Source organism: Lacerta agilis, chromosome 13, assembly GCF_009819535.1.
Source record: "Lacerta agilis isolate rLacAgi1 chromosome 13, rLacAgi1.pri, whole genome shotgun sequence".
Classification (NCBI taxonomy): Eukaryota; Metazoa; Chordata; class Lepidosauria; order Squamata; family Lacertidae; genus Lacerta; species Lacerta agilis.
The window spans coordinates 16,001,247-16,022,524 of NC_046324.1; the positions used below are offsets into that span (position 1 = coordinate 16,001,247).

Sequence of the window (21,278 nt, forward strand, 5' to 3'; positions counted from 1 at the left end):
GGGTCATCCAGCCCAACCCCCAGCAATGCAGGAATACTTTGCCCAATGTGGGAATCAAATCCACAACTCTGAGATTAAGAGTCTCATGTTATACCTAAAACAAAATAAAAAATTCCTTCCAGTAGCACCTTAGAGACCAACTACCAGTAAGTTTGTTCTTGGTATTAGCTTTCGTGTGCATGCACACTTCTTGCTCATACCAAGAACAAACTTAGTTGGTCTCTAAGGTGCTACTGGAAGGAATTTTTTATTTTATTTTGTTTTGACTACGGCAGACCAACACGGCTACCTACCTGTAACTGGAACTATGTTATACCTACTGAGCTATCCCTGTAATCTGTATGTTCTGCACTGCTAGCAGCATATAAATGAAGCTACCCTTTTGGTAACAAACTTGTCCATGTCAACCAGCAGACATCTAATTTTAAAATCATATGATTGGCCTCCTGGAACAAGGTGGCTATCCTGTAGCCACCCAGATATTCTTACAATTTGCATTGTGCCTTACCATTGGTCATTGCTGACTGGGGCTGCTGGGAGTCAGAGTCCAACAGCATTTGGAGGGCAATGAATTATCCAAACCCATCTACTAAATATTTTGAAAAATTGTTGCTCTGTTTGCTAGACATTTGGACACCTCTTCAGGTATCATAACCAAATATTGCATGACGGTTCCTGAGATTTAGAAGCAGGTTTCTGTCTATGTTGGATACAGTTGGCTGCCATTTGACTCGAGACGGCAGACTGAACTTTTCAAAACTGCACTGATTTATTTGTTAGATATCCTGAGCAACGCTGGATACAAGGCTGCTAGTACCGGATAACTCTAAGAAAGAGAAATGAATATATATCCTAGTAAGTTTATAGAAGGTGAAACAGGATATAATGCCTTCCTGTGACGCCTGATTCCTCCACCCCAAGAGATGGTAATTTCTTAACTTTTTAGAGAGGAGAGATTTTAGTGCAGCCAACTGACACGTTTTCCCTCTTAAACTTTACAATAGTGGCAAATTACACCCTATAGAGGACACAGAGTAGCTGCTAAATGTCTCCTTATGTCACCTTCTCCCCTATAATTAATGGTTCATTTGCCTATGATGTTGCATTTTGAGTTTCCCTGTTCTGCCCCCACATACACCCCTAAAGGCGAATGCTGTGAATTGGGAAAAGTCAGGGTGGGTGCCACCAAGGGTTGCAGTGGAGTATTCTGCAACAAGAAACTGACACTGCAGTAGTACATTTGTGCTGGGTTTACACTGGACCATCCACATATAATTCTGCTTCATTAGTTGCTCTGCAATGCACCCCCCCCCCAAATGCTAACACAATATTGCCGTCTGGAGGGGCACTCTGGCACTACAGTGCAACTGAAGTGGGGAAACCCCCCCCCCCCCCGCCACCATGTCCAGAACATTTGTGGTATTAAAAAAGTTGCAGGATCTCAGCAGGAAGCTACAGGATGGGCGCAGACTGAAAATGAAGCAGCACAAACACCCTGAAACTTTCACAGCTGCAAACAGGATTGAAAGGGGGGGTCACATACACCTGTCCCCAATACCACTATGAGCACAAATTATCATGAATGCACAATAAAAATCTGATTTTAAAATTTTGGCCAAAAAAAGGACATCCGGAAGGGCCCAATCATGTCACAGGTAAGTGAGGTTATGTGTAACATGGAGAAAGAAAGAAAACACAGCACTGGGAATCTGTCCCACGACCTGCCATAATAAGTCATCTGACCCTTAGCTAAAAGTTTGAACAGAAGATTCAAATGCAGTTGCTGAAAAGGCTGAACCCGATCAACAAACATCACAGAACATCCCTAGCTAGCTAACAGAGCCTTGGGAGAGTACTTGCTTCAATTAAAAACAACAACAACAGTACAAACTTTTTGTACTAATGACAAAAGCCATCACACAAACTGTTTACCTGATTTGATATTAAGATTTTATTTTAATTTATTACTAGCCCGTCCCCTAAGGCTCTATGGGGAGGGTTGCCACCATTTAAAAATGCAACATTAAAAATTTAAAAACCGAACAAAGTCACAAAAACTAGGGTGGGTTTGAAAAATACGCAGCTCAGGTGTCAAGAGGCTGGGGTGAAAGAGGAAGAAGAAAAGCAGGCCTTTTACTGCTCATTTTGCCTTTTCACCAGCAGAGACAGTGATACGTAAAAAAAAGCTTTCATTAATGAAAAGAAGTGCCCCCAGTATGTTTTCCATTCTGTCCAGCTTAAGCTGCTTTGAATAGTATGACAGATAATACGACGATAAGACTATGAGATTGTGCTAGGAAGAATTTTTTTTGTTTTGGCTGCTTCTGCTCCACACACACACAGCTGAAAAGACATTTTGTGCTGTCTGGTATCAAACCTTCTATCTCTTGGCGCTAAACAGACCTATGATAATAAGTTAACACAATATGGATTGTTTAAAAAGGTAATTTTATACATTACAGTGAATGACAAGCTTGGTGAACTTGTGCAAATTTTTGGTTATTCCAAACACCAAAACAGGTAATTTTATTATTTAAGGCACTTTTGAGCCACCTTGCAAAGTATACATATTTTCCAAAAGTACCATACAAATGTAAAATAAAAACATTTCGAAACAGACAACAAAATTCACAATCACGATATACTTTTAACAGAGGAGCAACATAGCCACTTGAACTCAAGCCAGCAAGCTGTTACCTTGCAGCAGCTGTTAAATATGCTTGTGTTTTTGCTCCTCATTCCAGCACTGGGCTAGGAAGAACGCCTCTTCCTATGGCAGCACTGCAGTTGGGAGGAAAGACCTTCCCAAAACTGGGCACCTCTTCTGTCTGAACCAGCCAAGAGACAGGTTTACAACTTCAGTGAGAGAGAATTAGGCCAGTGTGAGAACATTGAACGGGATATTCCTACCCTGACTTCAGACACCATATCAAACCGTATTTTGTTGTGACAAACCAACATCTGACAAACCATGGTTTTGAGTGGCCAAATCAAACTAGGAACTGAAACTACAGTCTTAAGCTGGTTTGCAAACCACAGTTTGAGGAATCTGTGGTTTGGCCTTGCACCCAAAGTGGCAAACCATGCTTGGCCTTATAGGATCCAGGGCAAACCACTGCACATATCATTGTCCGCCTGCATGTCTGCAATTTGCGTCATGGTTTGGAGCCTCAACTGTGGTTTGCGCAACCAGGGATCAGGTGTTACCTCTGAATCAACCCAATACATTCCAAAGACCCACTCATAAAATGCATAATAATGTTTTAGGTATTAGGCCTGGATTTGGGCCACTGAATAAAAGTGTTGAGATTCCCAGGAAGCAGCTGATCATTCCCACTAGCACCTTCTCCAACCTTGAACTACATGCTACAAATGTATCATTATATAAAATGAATAACCTTTAATGATCAAAAGTCCCAATTCCAGGTTCTGCGAATTCAGAGGCTGCCTGCCCAGTCTCCTGCTTCTGCCCGAAATTATTTTGTGCCAATTCAAACCCAATTCATGCAGCAGCAAGGAAGCTGCTGCACTATGGCCCTTCATGCAAGGATACAGTCATACCTTGGTTCTCGAACCGTTCCGGAAGTCCGTTCGACTTCTGAAAATGTTCAAAAACCAAGGCGCACTCAATCGGAAGCCGCAGAAGTCGTGTCGGATGTTCGGGTTCCAAAGAATGTTCAAAAACCGGAACACTTACTTCCGGATTTTCGGCGCTCGGGAGCCAAAACGTACGAGTACCAAGGCGTTCAAGGACCAAAGTACGACTGTATTCATTTTGTTCAATCAATAAATGAACAAGTAGCTATTGGTAACACACACACACAATTGAGACTCTAACACAACCAATTCCCTGAGAATGGCTGTGGTTTAAGTAAGCGTCAGTCTTCCCTCAATTACGATTGCTTTCCCTTGACACACTAGCCCTCCAGGGACAAGGAGTCGTCATTTCAAAACACAAGGGAACACCCAAACACTTATTCCCTCCGTTTACAACCCCCCAAAAGCTCAGTCTTGGAAGGACTGTACCACATCATGAAGTTAATTCCCTATGTCTCTGAACCAGTTCCAAGCCACAGGAGACAAGTCATCATCCCTTAAACTGAAAATGAGTGGTGGAGGACAACCTTGCATTATCATGGTTCCTACCAAGTGCAGACCCGATTGCCAAAACAAGCAGGCACTGAAGGCCCTATTTATATTGCAAGTTTAAGGTGCATTGGCAAAGCTTTTATCCTGGTGTTTCCCAAGCTTCTGATACCCAAAGCACCAACACAGACTCCCAGACTGAAATTGGACACACTTCACACAATGAACAAGCATTCTTCTTAGGAACACAGGAAGCTGCCGGACGATTTGGCCCATCTACCTCCGTACTGCCTACAATGAGTGGAAGTGGCTCTCCAGGGTTTTCAGGCAGAGAATCTTCAGCAAAGGCAAATACTCTACCACTAAGTGATGGTCCCAACTTTCCTTGTTATTGCAGCATAGTTAATATTAATTATGGGGGCCCCACCCTGTGACCCACCCCTCAAGGCAACGATGGTGCTTCTGGGATTCTCCTATGTCCATCAGCCGTGGTGGTAAAGGTAAAGGTAAAGGTAAAGGGACCCCTAACCATTAGGTCTAGTCATGTCCGACTCTGGGGTTGCGGCGCTCATCTCGCGTTACTGGCCCAGGGAGATGGCGTACAGCTTCCGGGTCATGTGGCCAGCATGACAAAGCCGCTTCTGGTGAACCAGAGCAGCGCACGGAAACGCCGTTTACCTTCCCCCACTGGAGCGGTACATATTTATCTACTTGCACTTTTGACGTGCTTTCGAGCTGCTAGGTGGGCAGGAGCTGGGACCGAGCAATGGGAGCTCACCCCGTCGCGGGGATTCGAACCGCCGCCCTTCTGATCAGCAAGCCCTAGGCTCTGTGGTTTAACCGTGGCGGTAGACCCTCTTAAATTAATGAACATGACTCGAATTAGGTCCATTAATTTCAACAGGTTTGCTCTGAGTAAAACTTGGTTGCATACCACATGAACCTATGGTCTGACCCTGCAGGGCTCCTCTTATGTTCTCAGGGTTTTTCTAGTCCACGGATGATGACATTCATTTTTCAAGGGCAGTTCAGCCCCATTCACATCACCCAGGCAGCCCCCATATAGGTCCTATCTGCACTATACATTCAAAGCAGCATCACACCACTTTAAACAGTCATGGCTTCCCCACAAGGAATGCTAGGAAGTGTGGTTTGTTACAGGTGCTGAGAGTTGTTAGGAGACTCCCCCCCCCCCAAATTCTCTTCAAAGGGCTACAATTCTCAGAGTGGTTTAACTATTGATCCCTCTTTTTATTATTTCATTTATTTATTCAATTTGTACACTGCCCTATGCCCTCAGGTTTCGGGGTGGTCCGCAATATAAAAACAAAAAATACGTAATCAAAACAAAAACAAAAAAACCCAATAACCCACCAACACATTTTAAAAGGGCACTGGATGTACATCAGCCAAAGGCCTGGTTGAAGAGAAATGTTTTTGCCTGGTACCTAACAGTGTATATTATTTATTATTATTACTACTACTACTACAGTATTATATTACATTATATTACTACTACTACTACTACTACTTTTAGTAGAGGTGGCACACAAAGAAGGGCCTCAGAAGATGATCTCAGGGTCCAGGTAGGTTCATATGGAAAGAAGCAGTCCTTGAGGTATTGTAGTCCAGAACCGTTTAAGGCTTTATAGGTCAAAAGGTAAAGGTAAAAAGTAAAGGAACCCTGGACTGTTAAGTCCAGTCAAAGTCAACTATGGGGTTGCGGCGCTCATCTCACATTTCAGGCCAAGGGAGCCGGCGTCTGTCCACAGGCAGCTTTCTGGGTCATGTTGCCACCATGACTAAACCGCTTCTGATGCAACGGAACACCATGAAAGAAGCCAGAGCGCATGGAAATGCCATTTACCTTCCCACCACAGCGGTACCTATTTATCTACTTGCACTGTGCTGCTTTTGAACTGCAAGGTTGGCAGGAGATGGGACAGAGCAAGGGGAGCTCACCCCATCACACAGATTCGAACTTCCGACCTTCTGATCGGCAAGCCCAAGAGGCATGGTGGTTTGGACCACAGTGCCACCCACGTATAGTGAAGGTGCCAGACAAACCTCCCTCTTCCCTGGGAACTGTAGCTCTGTGAGAGAACTAGGGTTTCCTAACCACTCTCAGTACCCTTAACAAATCACACTTCCCAGAATGCTTTGGAGAAAACGGTGACTTTGAAGTGGCACGATACTGCTTTCAATGTATAATGTCTGTGTGGCCAGAGTTTGAGGATAGCTGTTTTAAGCCATTCAGACATGGCTTTGTGCTAGCAAAGGAACTCCTTTTGTTCTAGGTGTTTGTTTTGGCAAAGCAGAACACACTCCAAAGGGCTTGGCTGCCCCCCACCCCTCTCCTAGCAACACAGAGGATTCCAGTCCCTACACTTTGATCCGAACACAAAGTTCAAGATTTCAATTGTTTGTGGACACAAGAGAACAGACTCACAGAGCCGCTTTGGAGGAGAGCTAAAGGGAGTGGAGGAAGGAGGAGGTTTTTCACTTCTCTGCAATAAGCGACTAATAGACCTTTGCTTCTCCATTTCTAAACAATCGAAATTCAGGAAAAACAAGGCAAGCAAGGTCAGCAGATACAAGCAGCAAGGAAAACCTGATTCCTACTCTCCTCCGTCTATTCATTTAAAGAGCTTCCAGAGGGGTTGTTGCGATTCTTGGTTTTGTTGCAACAGACTAAGTGCCCTGTGCAGTGTTAGAAACTCAGATATATAAACTATGCACCAAATGGCTTCTTTAACCAAGGTTACAGTCGCCAAAACAGAATGTCTAGTTGTCATTTTTTGACAAGACGGCTCTAAAGTCTTATGGACTGTCTATGATTGATTATCTGTTAAACATCTGGCTAGTTCGGATGACAACCTTAAGCTAGGTTAAGAGCCTTGAGAACTTAAAAAAGAGAAGTCACTTGATCCAGGGACAGCCCACATATATATTGGCCTATTCCAATCTCTTTTTCATAACGGTGACACGGACCATTCATAAAGTAAGAATATTTTTCACAACTGTGAGCAGGGCAGTGGGGTTGGGTAAGTGAAGGCAAGTGACAACAATTAACTATAATTATGGCTCCTGCTCAAGCCGCACAGAAAAAGCATTTTGGTTCCTGAAATTCATTCTGATTGTGCAGCTAAATTATCATGGATAGAATTCTACAGGATGAAGTATTAGTTAGGGTTGCCATATTTCCAAAAGTAAAAACCAGGACACCACGAAAGTTGTTCAGCCTTTTTCAGGAAGACCCCAGAATTGTCTTTTTTTAAGGAAACCCCCCAAATTGCTGAGGTTTCTTTACAAAAACCCCAAAGTTGTTGAGCTTTTAATAAATAAAACTTGTTTATAATTTGTCATAATAAACTTGGTGGTGTTTTAGATGACCTCCCGATGCTGCAGGACTACAAATCCCATCATCCTTGACTATTGCCCAGGCTGGCTGAGGCTGGTGCAAGTTGGATTCCGACAGCATCTGATGGGAACCCTGTTGGTCTACCCCTACTTTAAGGTGTGTTTAAAGTTACAAGGAAGGTGATTGGTTTTTGTTTCACTAGTACTTTTGAAGTCCATAAAAAAATGCAGTTTTGTGAGTTTCAAAATTCAAGCCATGTTTTTAGAGCGTTCATTCAGATAGGTGATGGCAACGCAAGGAACAAACACCACCATCATCTAAGAGACTTTTAAAATAACATGGTGCCCATACTGAAAATTTTGTTTTCTAGCAGGAGTGCTTAACCTCCAGTCCTCCAGATGTTGCTGAACTCCCTTTGTCCATTACTATGGGCTATGCTGGGTTGGAGATGATAGGAGTTGCAGTCCAACAGCATCTACAGGGCCACAATTTAGCCCTAAATTATACGCAGCTCTTAAACTATATCACTCAGTTACAGTTTTAACACATGTAGTGCTTCACAGTCCTTTCACTTGTTCTGTCGTCCTCTGGTGCAAACAATGGTTATTCCCATTTCACAGATGGGAGCTGAAACATGAAAAAAGGATGTGCACAGGATCCTAGAAAGTTCACAGGGCAATTGGGAGTTAAATTTGGCTTCCCGCAGACAGGACTTTTTCTAGTGGTCATCAGTGACAGCTGATACTGGAGGGGCAAGGGCATTTCAGGGTTTGTGCGTGAAGATATATGTACCTACAGAAAAAACTTCACTACCCCATTTGGAACTGAACTTGGCTCCTCATCTAACCCAGCTCACTCTGCAGTTGTCTGGGAGTATTCCTAGATTCCCGTCGGGCACTGGAGTCTGAAGCAGCTCCTGCAGCTAGGAGTGTGACAGCCTAATGCAGTGTTTCTCAAACTTGGGTATCCAGCTGTTGTTGGACTACAACTCCCATCATCCCTAGCTAGTAGGACCAGTGGTCAGGAATGGTGGGAGTTGGAGTCCCAACAACATGGAGACCCAAATTTGAGAAACACTGGCCTAATGGGATCATGTGCCTCCTGTCTTGAAAGTGCTGTACTGGTCACCAGTGAGCTACCAGGCCCAATTCAATGTGTTAGTACTGTAAGTGTTGCTCTGTACGTGAAGGCTGATGACCCTTATGTAGAAGAAATTTAAACACAGATTAGGCATGAGAGAAGCCCATCAGAAATCTAAGGCCTTGGTTGCCTAAGGGTCTAATCCCCAGGTTCATGTGAACAGGAAAACATCAAGCACTCCTTCAATGTTCAAAATGCGGCCATCTTGGAACTTTCTACCATATGTGGTGGTTATGTGACTCTGCAACCGTTTTTTGGAAGACAAAAAAATCATGGGGAGAACAAGAGACTTGCTGCAAAAATATAATGATTTCATTAAGATTTGGTGCATATTTATTGCTTAGTGAAAAATATTAAGTAGATATACAACTGCTGGAAACGCAAGATAATCTTTGGCAAAATGTTCTTAGTTAACTCTTGCAGTTTTGATTTCAGTGTGTTGTGGGCAGCTAGAGACCTGGAGTGTTACTTTTGTTTCCATAATGACTGTTACTGTATGTCTTTACTTGTAATAATCATTAAAACATTTGCTTGAAATGAAAAGAACACATTACAAATACAAAATCCTAAATGGCTTGGGACTCAGGTATCTAAAAGATCGCCTTTCCCCAATATCAACCATCTAAAGTCTATGGACAACAGTCTCACAATTACGCACAAATTCAGTACATGGAACCCAGGTGCATAGTGAATAAATAGATCTAGAAACAGTTGCTGGACAAATTTCAAACTCCTAAGCAACTTGCTGCTTGTAGTTTTTTCCAGCTCTGGATGTCACCCTCTTTAAAAAAACCGTTCCAAGAGAGTACCCACACGTATATTAGATATGCGCCTAAGATATATTTCAAGATATGCCCAAGCTATTGTGCTCCCCCCACCTTTAAACAGCAGCCCCTCATGCATGGCATCTCACAAACTGTTTTTGAAAAGCTCCATTTCTTTGGTAAGTGATTTCCCATGTGACAATTTAAAAACTACGTTTATATCCTAACTTTCCTGCAGTATGCATACACAGTTCTTACCCTCTCCTCTTTGCAGGGTTGTAGTGTGAGACTGCAGCCTAAAGGAGTTTTACTGTATTTATTTATGAAAGTTATCTATATACAGCCCCCCCCTTTACCTGGGGGTTACATTACGGGCCCTCGTGCACACAAGTGCGTAAATTGGGAAGCACTCCCTAAAAAGTTTCCAAAAACTACTTTTTTCCTGCACTCAGCTCTCTCTTCGAGAGAGTTCTGGGGTTGGCTGGAGGATGCACAGGACAGTGGCTTTCGCTGCGCTACTGCATGCATCAGCTGCTAGGCGAGGAGGCTGAGCACCCTAAACTAAGCCCCACTGCTCCTCTGGTCTCTTTGTAACTTTCTCCACCCTCACTGACATCCTCTTCGGGCTCCAGGAAGGGTCTCCTCACAAGTCACTGATTACTATCCAGTTCTCTTCCACCATTTCCTGGTATGATTCTATTTATTCATTAGTTTATTTTCTAGCGCCACATGTATATACAGTCGCGTATTAGTAAAATGTATGTAAGGGGGGGGGGGAATTGCCTGTACAGCTAGTTATTAAAAAACAAACCCCAGAGTGGTTTACAACCATTGTACATAGAACCAAACAATAAAAATCATGTTAAAAAGTTAAAAATAAAAATAAAAAATCAGCTAACTGTTATGGACGGATGTATTCTTAATTGCTTGTACAAGCCTGAAGGAATGAAAAGTTTTCAGCAGGCTTTTGAAAGTTGAAACAGAAGGCGCTGCTGTTACACTTTATGGGCAGTAATCCTACGTGTTCAAACCTGGGAAGTAAGCTCCAACAAACTGAATGGATATTTTTTTCAAGTCAAACTAGGTCTGCTCTATTTTCATGACTGCCAAATAGTACAATTTTATATGCCAACTAAATTATATACGTGCTGTTAAAGTGGTTAAATAGAGTTTAGATTAGATAGGGAAGCAACAATTTTCCACAAAACGTTCAACTCCCTTAAAAAAAAAATTGTTGTTGTTTTTCCGCTGCTTCACAATTTCCAGAAATCATACATCTTTAGTGGCAACCTGAACCTGGATCTGTCCAGTCCAGTTCTGACACTACACACCACATCTACACAAAACCAGAGCTCGTTCGCCCAAGAAAACAGATGAGTTTGTCTAAGCTGCACCATATCAGACTGCACAGGACGCAGGGTGGGGACTCCTATGGCTGAATGTTCCTCCGTTTAAGAAAATTTGATAGCACACAATTCTCTGCACACAGAAAACCAGCAAATCCTTCTCCTGGACAAAGTTGTTTTGGGTCTCCTTGCAGGAAGCTGGAGTTTTGGAGGGATGAACATTCAGCCATGTGAGCCTCCCCCAACCACTGAATCTTTTGCCTAACCCGGGGGTCAGCAACCTGCGGCTCCAGAGCCGCATGCGGCTCTTTGACAGGTCTCCCGCGGCTCCGGCATGCCCCCTTTCAATGCCCTTTCAATAATAATTAAATGGTTATCGGCAAAAAAAGGGGGGGCCAAAAAAACCATGAATAATCCGCATCAACGTTGAACAGCTGGGCGGTCTTTCTCAGCCCTCTCGGGGTTCCCGAGGACAGACCCAAGATTGATGTCCACCTTGACCACTCCCAGAGAGAGGAAGCGACTTCTTCACACCAATAAGCGTGTGGGGAGGGCTGAGCTTTTACCACCTCGGCATGCCGATTGGCAGGACAGATCGCCTGCCTTGGCGCATAGGCTCGGAGCCGGGGCCTTACCACCGAGGTAGCCACTGAGGATGAAGGCGGGAGGCGGGCACGGGAGAGCGACGCTTCGTCCGGCCAATGAGCCGCCGGGATGCCTGTTCCTGTTTGAGGGGAACGTGCCAATGAGGGTGGCGTTAGGGCGGGGAGAAGAAGGAGCTGGGCTTTGCGAGTTATCGAGAGAGAGAAGAGTCGGGATAATTAAGGCGGCGGGAGGTGGCGGCGGCGATTGGAGCGGCCCCTGTTCTGAGCGGCCCCTGTCGGGCGGAATCCTTTTCAAAGCGGGCCAGGTGTCGCCGTGACGGGAGGGCGGTGATGGTCGCCGACAGGATGAAGTAGAGCTGCTTTGGGGCGGCGGCGGCGAAAACGTCCGGGCTGCTTCTGAAACCTCCGCCAGCCGGTGCTTCGCCAGCGCTCGCTGCGGGCGGTGTACATGCTCAACGACGGCCCCAAGGGCGGCTCGGGAGCCCGGAGCCCCGAGGCCGGCGCGCTGCAGTGCCTGGCGCAATTCCCCCCCCTCAAACCTGTTTTTTTGCTTTTTGGCTTTTTGCCTTGCTCTCCCACCCCCCCTCTTTTTCTTCCTTCCCTCCTTTTTTAATCCAAGGGGAGAAATCCCATTTTTAAAACAAACAAACAAACGAAAAAACAAACAAACACCCCCCACAGCTGCTGCAGCCACTCTATTTGAATTTTTATTATTACCCTTTTCTCCCTCTATCCCCCCTTTTTCTTCTCTTCCCCTTTTGTTTTTGTTTTCAAAAAAAGGAAAAAGAAGAAAAAGATTTCCCCCCTTTATTTTTATTTTTTAAACTACTACATATTTTTAATAGATATTCTCCCCACCCCACCCCACCCCACCCCCAATTTATATTTTTCCACCCCACTTTTCCATTCCCACCCCCCTTTTTCTTTCTTTATTAGTTCGCTTGCCAACCTATCTTAGAGGGGGAAGCCCTCTCTCCCACCCACCACCACCCCCAAAACAACTTTGAGCTGAACCCCAAAAAACGGGGGTAGATCACTGCTGAAAGTAGATCACAGTTTCTTGGGAGTTGGCCACCCCTGGTATAAGACATGTAACTAGAATAAAAATTTTAAAAAACCAAGCAAATAATTGTAATAACTACTGTAATAAAGCACTGCTATAATTATATACAATTTCCCTAAAATTTTGGTTTCATTCGCCTTTCCGTGCTGAAATGTCACAACCTGAACGACCATGGCTTGCCCCCCCCCCCAGTTTTGATCCTGGGTACGCCCCTGAGTCAATGCAAAAAAGTAAGAACTTATTCTTGTTGTTTTTACTAATTATACTTTGCATTGGCTCCTATACGTTATTTATTATTATTGCATTAAGGTAAGAAACACTATATGCAGCGTTATATTTGTTTTAAATGTCGCAATGGTTTTGCGGCTCCCAGTTGTTGTTTTTTCCTTTGGAAACGGGTCCAAGTGGCTCTTTGTGTCTTAAAGGTTGCAGACCCCTGGCCTAACCCAACCAGGATTTTCTTATGTTCTTATATGGCCCAAACCAAGGCTTACCATCTCATTTTCTATTTCTAACAAGAGATCCTTAGTTGTGTGGATCCCACCACAGAACACCCACCCCTCCCCAGAGACTCCTTGCGGAGGCAAACCCAAACTGCATGCTCCTTGGGGGCAATTCCTTCCACCACTTGCGTTCTCCACTAATGGTTGGGAAATGGATTAAAATTATGTTCACCAATTTGGACCCGCATTTAAAGAAAGGTTCAAGATTCCATTCATTTCAAAGTCCGCCTGCCCCACAGAAGCACGATTTCTCAAAACAACATATATGGAGATTCCTTCTCAAAATATCCCCAATGCACTGAAAATGTAAAGGAAGAGTGTATGTTTCTGTCCAAAGTATCTGGGGGGCACCAGGTTTGTAAACAGTGTTGTAGCGCATCCCTCTGGGACTACTGGTATATTGCCATGGTGCAGTAATAGTAGCTCTGTGCGAAGAGTGGCAGGAAGGCTGGCGCTATCTCAGAGAGATGCTCTCCAACCATTCCAGCAGACTAACATGTTTATTTTTCAGGGCAGATTTTGCTTCCACAAGTAGTTTGAGCTTGAACTCTATCCATGCATAGGAAGATTCCAGCAGCACCAAGTGAATAGAGAGGAAAAGTCTGAGTTTCAAGGCTAACAGTTGCATGTTTAGTCTAACTCAATCAGCTGCTTACAATGCACACAGGTACAAGTTGGCTCTATGCATGTACAAGTGTTGGTGTGAGAAGGCACACACTTGTTGATTTGCACAGTTCAACTATTGTGCACACAGGTCCACACGATGCACAGTGTTTGAATGAAATCTGTGAACGTCCCTAAGATTATGGTGACAGCTACTAACTTTATGGGAATGCCTTTTTGAGGAGGGATAGAGTGTAGCAAGCCAAAACCCTCTCTACTTGACTCAAGCGGACTGCCAAAAAGACCCTTTGCTACAATAACAACAACCCCCCTTCCAAAACTCTGGAGGACGACAGGCACTTCCAAGGAACATCCAAACACTGATCCTAAATACTGTACAGAAATGTCTGCTCCAAGTGGGTGAGAATGGCCTATTTCAGCTTTCCCTTCAGTTTTAAGTCATATCTGGTTTAAAATAAAATAAAAAGTTTTATGCTGCTTAGGGCAGGCAAAAGGTCAGATATTTGCCTAATCTGTCCTGGTCACACTACAGAAGCACAAATATCCTGTTGTCTTTGGGGCACTAATCATGCAGGCCGGCCAAGGAAGAGACATTTAACACCCACTCTTCAAGTCAAAACCAACTGGTAAAAATACAAAACAAAACACAGGCACACATTACACAGCACACACAGAGAGAACCTGAATATGTAGAACAACTGTGTTTCTGAGGTTTATGTGCAGCTGATACTGCACATAAGAGAAACTGCTTGCGAGAAATTCTATTCTTACACTGAAAAGGTAGGATGATAACTTGGGTAAGCCTCATTCTGGGAAATCAGCATTAAGAGGCACACACTCAGGAATGTCAACTTTGAACACACACCCGTCCCAAACTCCGCAAAAAAATGCACAGGGACCTACATATTTTAACTAATTTCTCCTCCATCCTCTTGTAAATAAACAAACCAAAATAATATATTTATCTGTATAAATACGATCTTGAAGATGCAGGTGAAAAGGGGAAAGCATGTAAAAGCAGATGGTTTTATTTTATAAGGAAAAAATGTCATTATCTCTCCTCCCCTCCCTGAGCAATAACAATAATCATCAGTTCAAAAGAAATTAAGAGGTTAAACACAGACCAATGAGATTTAAGAGCTGCAGTGCCACAGAAAAAATACAGACCCAACAGCCCACAACACCGTAGGAATAGCCACATACACAGAAAAATCACTTTTCTGTATAAAGAAGGCGGTTTAAATTGGAGATCGGTGAAAAAATAAACTCAAGTCAAGTTTGTGTCTCGACACCTGATTTCCTGTCCAAAGACCCCTTTTGTTCTGCTTCCCTGCATAAATTTTAATATCCTGCCAGCACCACAAAACGAACAATGGCAAAATCAGCTGAAAGCACGCTGACTAAACAGTCTTGGAGTCAAAGTGGAAAAAACACAGACACTCTCAGAGCAACAAAAGAAGACCTACCAACAAGATCTGCACAATTTTCTGTTTGCTTCACCCCAGATTAACTTCACTTGAAGCTGTGCTCCCGTGCAACCTACCCTGAACATTACGCCCCACCTTCTCCAAATGTGACTGGCTGAACTGGGGAAACTCCACCCTGTTTGTGAAGCTTATAATCCTAATTGGTAAAAGCTAATATCCATTATTTAAAGAACTTTTTCCTTGCTAGCAGGGTAGGTTAAGCAGGTTAAGACACCCTGAGCAAGCTGGTTTCTTAAAGGAACAACGCACAGATTTCGTAGAGAGGCAAAAGGCAGCTTTCAATGAAACTAGGTGCCAAAACAGCACAGACAAACAGATCAGGCAGCCTTTGCAGAAAAACTATGCAAATGAAACCGCGATCATCACTGGGGAACCTGAATGTAGTAATTATACTCAAGAAGCACAACACTTAAGCAAGGAACGTGAAGAAGCCTTACAAAACAGTGGTGTGAAAAATGAGGTCAGTCTATTATTAGAGAAAGAGAGAGAGGTTATGTGAAACTTTGCCAAGCGAAAACCACCGTAAGTGCATCTGTTCCTGCTTATTTTAAGTTACAGGGTCAATTTTGTTTTATTTGCTTAAAGCATTTTTACCCAGCTCTTCAGCAGAAAAGATCAATAAAAGACAGGGCATTCCCGGTGCCAAGGATTAAAATCTAAAAGGCAAAAAAGATATGTCACAAAAGGAAAAATGGGGTGGGGAGGAAAGAGGAAAACAAGCAAACTCAAGCACCAGTTGTGATATCACTGGACTTCCTCTAAGCTGTCTTCAGCGGTTGGTATGCCATGTTCAGCTAGATGGGGAGGGGGGGGGAGAGAGAGACACTGTGGCCTTTGTGACTTCCAGAGGCTGAAGTGACAGCAAACCCTTTCACCATGCTGGCTGTGGCTGATGAGAGTTGGAGTCCTGAACATCTGGAGGGCATCACAGTGGCTGCCCTGCCAAGTCGTACATATCAGAGTCAGATACCCACAGTTGCCTGTCCCAACTCAATGCAGTCCAGAGTGCAAATCCTGATTGACAGGCAGTATGGGACAATGGTTAGAGTGTTTTGTCTCAGGGCTGGGGAGACCCCTGTTAAAATCCTAGCCATAAAGACTCACTGAGTGATCTTGGAGCAGCCTTTCTCTCAGCCTAGCCTACCTTATAGAGCTGTTGTGAGGATCACACTGGGGGAACCATGCAAGGCACCTTGAGCTCCTTGGAGAAAGGTGGAATATAAATAAAGAAAAAGCAGCAGTGGCCCCCATGGTGCACTTCAGCTGTCTTGATCCATAGCAGTGAGTGACATAAGACTCTTTATTCCCCCTTCTCCAATGTGCTAGGGCCTCTGGTGCTCTTCAGAATCCTCCCCTTATTAACTGCAGCTGCTCAATTCCATTTGCCTTTGCTCATGGATGAGAAGAGGCAGCTGAGGGGCATTACAAGGAACCCCCCCTGCGTAGTTTTTACAGCTGTACGCAGTGGGGGGGGCTTTTTTCAGTCCTAGGGATGCCTCCCCTTCTGGGCAACCTCCCAGGGACCACATGCCCGTGCTGAGTAAGCCAGGGGTAAAAGTAAGAACTGAGTAAGCCAGGGGTAAAAGTAAGAACAGCAGAGGATGTAACCTTTACCTCTGTACAGTAGGCTAGTTTCTGCACATAGGGGCAAATGGGGCTCGTTGATCTGGGAAGGAAGCCCACCTAGGACAAGGAAAACTCTGCTCCTAAACCTCTGCTATCTGGTGGGATGTTTTCAGGAGAAGAGAAGGCTAAGGAGTAAACCCTACACAAATCTGGAGTGGAATCCCTAAGAAAATTGGATGGTGCCTTGTATGCCTCCTTCTGTGCAACCCCTGCAGCCAGGCTGGGGCTAAGTGTCTTGTTCTGCTTTCCTTTGGACCACATCAGCGAGGTCAAGAGGAGGGTCTTGCCATCTGGGCAGCCCACAACCGCTGAACACACTGCCCAGGCTTACGCCCTGGGGAGGTCACTTTGGTGCTGTTAACACTTCATCCCTGGAGATGCACTCCATTGTCTCTTGAGACAGAGAGATGGATGCCAGCAAAATACCTCTATGTCCTCCTTGAAAGCCCAGTGGCCTATCCCAACTCAAATTAAGTAAATGATAACCTGGGCATAGCACAGGGCTAACTTTGACAAATAAGCACCTTAAACTGGTGCTCTGTATAAAAAGAACTGCAGAAAGGCATGCTGGATTTTATATATTGCCAATTTAAAGCTGCTGCTTTTTTATTTCGAAGTGACCGTTCGGTCGCCTGGGTGACTTGATGGGCAGTATAGGTAAAGGTAAAGGGACCCCTGACCATTAGGTCCAGTCGTGTCTGACTCTGGGGTTGCGACGCTCATCTCACGTTACTGGCCGAGGGAGCCGGCATACAGCTTCCGGGTCATGTGGCCAGCATGACAAATCCACTTCTGGCGAACCAGAGCAGCGCACGGAAATGCCGTTTACCTTCCTGCCAGAGTGGTACCTATTTATCTACTTGCACTTTGACGTGCTTTGGAACTGCTAGGTGGGCAAGAGCTGGGACCGAGCAATGGGAGCTCACCCCGTTGCGGGGATTCGAATCACTGACCTTCTGATCAGCAAGCCCTAGGCCCTGTGGTTTAACCCAAAGTGCCACCCTATACAGCGCAGTATAGAAATGCTTTAAATAAATCAATATAATAAAATGCAAAATGGGCTCCTTTGGAAGGAAGGGCAGGATATACATTTAAATAAATTAGTTTTTAAAAGAATCATACTCCAAAATCAGATTGGCTCTGTGAAGTCCTTTCCCAAAGACACAGCACTAGAAATGTAGCTGCTTCGTTGCTGCAAACGAACTGCAACATATGGACGCGCAACTGGCATAAAGCACAAGGTCAAGAGGATTGGGGGGGGGGGAGAGGAAGCTATCCAATCACGCTGTAATTTTAGGCTATTGCAAAGATTAACTGGTCTTGTGGTGCAATCTGAAGATAGAGAGGGCCCTGAATTAGGGAGGTGGGAATTAGATTCCAAGCCAGTTTACAGCTGCTCCCTATCATTATAATGATCAGATGAAGTATACACACGAGGACCACACAATGCACAGACTGGATTTCTATTTTTTATTGGCTATCTGGTCTTCTGCCCAGTCTCAGAGACCAGCAAGAACATAAAAGTCATTTTATCTCAACTCACAAAGCGAAGAACAAAACAAAAAAACCCTTCAGCCCTGAATTACCCTTGTGGGGCCCATAGCTCAATGAGGCCCTATAGCACATGTTTTACATATTAAAAGAGGGTCCCAAATTCAATCTTCAGGTAAGGATGGGAACGCCCCTGCCTGAAATCCTGGAGAGCCATTGTCAGACGATGTAGATCTGGGGTTCCCAACTGTGCTCCAAAAGTGGCCCATGAAGTTTACTCAGGTGGTCTGTGGCATTTCTGTGGTTGAAGATGAGAGGAAGCACCTCCATCCCATTAAATAATCATATTTATTTTTAATTGCATTCTGTTGCTTCTTTTCTTTCGTAAATGTTATTTTGTGGTAACACCATTTGAACACAATGCAGCATATAAGAAATAAAAGCAGCAATTAAAATGCAATTAAAAAGCATACAGCACCTAGCACGACACACTGCATTACTATTGCTACAACGAGCAGAAAAATCATTATGTGGTCTGCCCAGACCCTCAGCAATTTTCAAGTGGTCCGTGGGGAAAAAATGGTTTAGGAACTGCGGATATAGACAATGCTGAAACAGAATGACCAACAATCTGATTCAGCGTAGAGCAGCTTCCTCAACTTCTTAGGATTTTAGGCAAAGTTTGTGTGGCGTTAAGCTCATAGCCTCTCAGAAGCTTTCAGGAATTCTTATACAACCACTAAGTGAAACTAAAATGCACAAACGAAATGAAGTGAGCGGTGAGCCTGCAACCCCATGATCTGTGGAAAGTGCTTTGGGAAAACCAAGAGAGAAAAATAAATCTATTCTCTGCTACTGCTGCTGACATTGCCAGTCAAAGAAGAGGGGGAAAAGCGTAGTTCTGCTCTCTCATTTGACAACTGTGTGGAAGCCAAAACTTTCCCGAAGCAGGAACAAATATGCCTTTCTGGGGGCACCTAAGGCAAGGCTGAACAAAGTTGGCAGTGCATGCTCTCATCTTCAGCCCGTAATTTAGCAGCAAAGGGAGACCGCCTGACCACAGGGTCCTGTGGCAAGGTCCACAGAGGCCTTGAACATGGAAGGAAAGCAGCTGTGTGTGGTGAGGTGTGTGTGTGGGGGGGGGGGGAGAATCATGAGCTGTGCAGGGTGCCAGACTGAGCCTTCAGATGCAGGTCCCTCCTATTTTAAGTAATCAACAGCCCAAGTGCACAACAAGACAAGCTTCAGACTAGGCAGCAGATCCCCACACAAACAAGAACAATAGCGGCCGGTGGGGGGGGGGGGTAGGAATCCCAGCAAGCTGCTCCATTACTTGTGAGCTCTGAAATTAACCCAACAGGCACAAAGTTTCTTGGCACACTGCACTGTGGCCCAGTCAAGCCAAAACAGAAACTGGGCTTGAGGGTAATGGCAGAGAATGTTTGGCCTCTCCCTTGGCAACCCCAGGTGCCCTACCTAGCAAGTTTTGCTTCATATTTCAGAATCCCACATGCACAGTGAACCTGCATCAGAATAACCAGAAATGACAAATCCATGAAGGCAGCTTTGCACAGTTTTTGCCACCCTAGGAATTACAGTGGTACTTCGGGTTAAGAACTTAATTTGTTCCGGAGGTCCGTTCTTAACCTGAAACTGTTCTTAACCTCAAGCACCACTTTAGCCAATGGGACCTCCCACTGCTGCTGCGCCGCCAGAGCACGATTTCTGTTCTTATCCTGAAGCAAAGTTCTTAACCTGAAGCGTTATTTCTGGGTTAGCGGAGTCTGTAACCTGAAGCATCTGTAACCCGAGGTACCACTGTAATGGTAACAAGAGCAGGATAAAAAATATTTATATGCATAATAAGTAAATACACACGCAGCGACACTAGAAGCCAGGAGGACACATTATTTATAACCAAGCTCAGATAAATGACATTATCAATCTGTAGCCTTAAGTGAGGGGAGAGGGGAGACCTGCGACTCTCAGATATTGTTGGGACTCCCACTCCCATCAGCCTTAGCAAGCATGGCCAATGGGTAGAGATGGTGGGAGGAACAAAAATGTCACATCCCATACCCACACCTTAACAGCTGCATATAGGCTAGGACTGGCTATACAGGATGCAGAAAAATCCAGCTGCAGTTCAGATCTTATTCTGATCTACAAAATCGGACAGTCCTGTTCGCAGAGCTGAATTTCTACAGGTACATTCAAACTTGATCCTCAACTTCATCTTCTGTGCTGATGATGTTTATTACATGTACATCCTTATTAAGGATTCACATTCCCGAGGTTAAGACAATCTTTCAGATAGCCTACGTCCTACCCATTCTTCAGAATAGGGACTGAATTGTTCCAACAGGACAAAGACGCAGCAAATGAAGTATCGGATGAGATGGCATTTGTTTACCACTATTAGAAGTCACAACTCTGAAGAATTTGGATCACTACTTTTCCAGCCAAGCTGGTTCCAAACAAATTGCTCTGCTTTCCTCTGGACCACATCAGCGAGGCTTGACTTCACACACACACAGCGGCTTGACTTCACACACACACACACACACACACACACACACTCCATTGTCTCTTGAGACATAAGGATGCCAAGAACTTTTCCTGAGGTTCACAAGCCAAATACAACAATGGCAGATCTAAATATTTCCTCCACATTTCCATCTCTTAAGGTGCCTTCAATTACATCAACCAATATACATCTTTAACCAACATTTCCTTATGCATTAAGAGTTTCCCTGAACCAGGAAGTTACAAAAGGGGCTGCTCATCAGTACCTTTCAAATGCAATATTTGAAGAATTCAAAACATTTTGGAGCACCCCTTGACCCTTGTGATCTTTGACAGGTGACATAATACACCCTATTGTACACCAGGCATATAAATAAATGTTCAAGGTTCAAGGAGATGTGCAGGTCTCTCACAACTACAATGAAAAGAGAAGTTTTGGAGATCTATGTCTCCACTTTGGCATGGAATATGGTGTCCAATTTTTAAAGAGCATTTTCTAGATGTCTAGAGCTAGACACCTGCCAAGGGTTTCAAAAGCAATGCATTTACTCTTTAAAAAAAATACCATTAGGAAAAGACTTTAAGAAACACAAACTAGAGGGTATATGTTCAAATGGGGTAGGTAAGTAACAACACTAGAAGTGACAAGAAAATGC

The 21,278-nt window shown here is 44.3% G+C and overlaps 1 protein-coding gene across 7 annotated transcripts in view; it reads right to left on the minus strand.

Moving 5' to 3' along the window:
- ZFAND6 (zinc finger AN1-type containing 6) overlaps positions 1-21,278 on the minus strand; it is an 83,431-nt gene that overhangs the window by 40,773 nt on the left and 21,380 nt on the right. The window contains exon 1 of one of the 7 annotated variants that reach the window (XM_033166700.1): positions 14,959-15,057. The exons of the other annotated variants lie outside the window; for them this stretch is intronic. The gene's annotated coding sequence lies outside the window, so the exon portion shown is untranslated. Of the gene's footprint in view, positions 1-14,958; positions 15,058-21,278 lie in introns of those variants that run through there. 7 annotated transcript variants of the gene reach the window in all.